Source organism: Apium graveolens, unplaced genomic scaffold (genome assembly GCF_009905375.1).
Source record: "Apium graveolens cultivar Ventura unplaced genomic scaffold, ASM990537v1 ctg5464, whole genome shotgun sequence".
NCBI classification, from domain to species: domain Eukaryota; kingdom Viridiplantae; phylum Streptophyta; class Magnoliopsida; order Apiales; family Apiaceae; genus Apium; species Apium graveolens.
The window spans coordinates 44,031-45,729 of NW_027418984.1; the positions used below are offsets into that span (position 1 = coordinate 44,031).

The following is a 1,699-nucleotide window of genomic DNA, read 5'->3' on the forward strand; positions in this document are numbered from 1 at the left end:
TTGTTTGTGTACATCTCTGGTTAGTTTAGGCACTCAAAGTGTGTCATTTTAAGTAAAATTTATAATACGCTTTTAAGTGGGAAAGTTAAGATATCTCAGATGGTTATTCTTTTATTGTTTTTAGGTTCTTTTACCTGTAATGTCTTTGAGTTTTATTGAGTTTACTGTCATGTTAATATTGTACTTATTCCTTATTTGTGTACTTCATAGGGTATGGCTACTCCTAAGAAGAAGACCAAGGCAGATAAGGGAAATTTGAAAAAGAAAGTGTCTCACAGGAATGGGTTCAAAAAGACACGATCTTCACCCCATCCAAGGACAATGAGTGTGCTAAGGGCTTTAAGAAAGACAAAGTCCACGAATAGCGAGACCTCCACTCCATTGAGTTCTCCCCCAAAAACTGTGAAGAAGGCCATTTCTGAAAACTTACAAAAGAAAATATCAAAGAAAAGAAAATGAGAAAAAGTTGTTACCAAACCGGACAATACTCAAGGACTAAAACTATTGAAGCGAGGCTGTGTAACGATGCACCGAATTGTGAAACGCAAGATCCGAGGGATCAAACTTACTGTGTCTTTTAATGCAAAAGGAGAGCCATATGGTGAAGAAGGTAAAGAGATGCAATCATATATTGGAGTTTTGGCAAGAACCAAAACCCCGATCTGGCATGATTCTTGGAAATGTGTTCCTAAAGAGACAAAGACAAAAATTTGGGACTGTGTGCAGGTAAAATGAATATAAATAACTTCCATCATTTTAACTTTTATTTTTATTATTTGTTCTTCATTAACTAGCACCTTTTAACTTTAAATTTGTTGGTATATGTACGTAGATGGCTTATGTTGTACCTGAGTCTGCAAAAAAGTTGGTATTCAGATCGGCCGGGGCAAAATGGAGGGAATTTAAATGTCGGCTGACCAAGTACTACATTCTTCCTTATCTGGATCAACCTCAATTTTTTGCACATCCTCCTGCAGATTTTACTTTTATAGAAAAATCACACTGGGACATATTTGTTGCTGACCGCACGTCGCCTGAGTTTCTGGTATATTTCTACTTAGCTTTATTCATTTTAATATTTACTTAGTTATGATCTTCTAACCTTATTGCTGCTTTTTATGAAGAAAATTCATAAAGAACAACAAGAAAGAAGGAAGCTGAGTAAATATCCACATCGAATGTCTCGAAAAGGTTATGCTAATCTCGAGAATGAATGGGTTAGTGAAATGAAATAACAAGCACATTTTTTGCTTCATATTAATTTTACAAGCATGTTTATGTTATTACTAAGGTGATCCTTTACATGTAAATGTAGACTGAATCTCATCCAGATGCAGAGGAAGTAGATCGGTCGGACACTTGGATCCTAGCAAGGATGGACGAAGATGGTAATTTTTTAAATGATGAAGTTGCAGAAAAAGCTAAGGAAATTGTAAGTTATTAATATAATTGTCCATTCTATTTGATGCACATATTTGTGTATTTTTTAATAAGGAACTGAAGTTTCAAAAGTTAAATTTTAATAAATTATATACACATGAAGCCTTTCTATAGTTTATCTTTTTCTATTACAATGTATAATTCGAATTAGTGGTCTCTAGTTTAACTTAGGATTTGTTTGTATGCCTTTAGTGCTAGTAGCATGTTGATTGTATCATATTTAATATTAGTAGTTAATTATATATTTTAATAATCCCCT

General features: G+C 33.5%; 1 long non-coding RNA gene across 1 annotated transcript; it reads left to right on the forward strand.

The window, feature by feature from the left end:
* Window positions 1-578: 578 nt before the first annotated feature.
* Window positions 579-1,414, forward strand: LOC141702661 (uncharacterized). The gene is made up of 4 exons (XR_012567221.1): window positions 579-726; window positions 833-921; window positions 1,125-1,217; window positions 1,316-1,414. It is a non-coding gene; the product is annotated as an uncharacterized LOC141702661 (long non-coding RNA).
* Window positions 1,415-1,699: the final 285 nt, after the last annotated feature.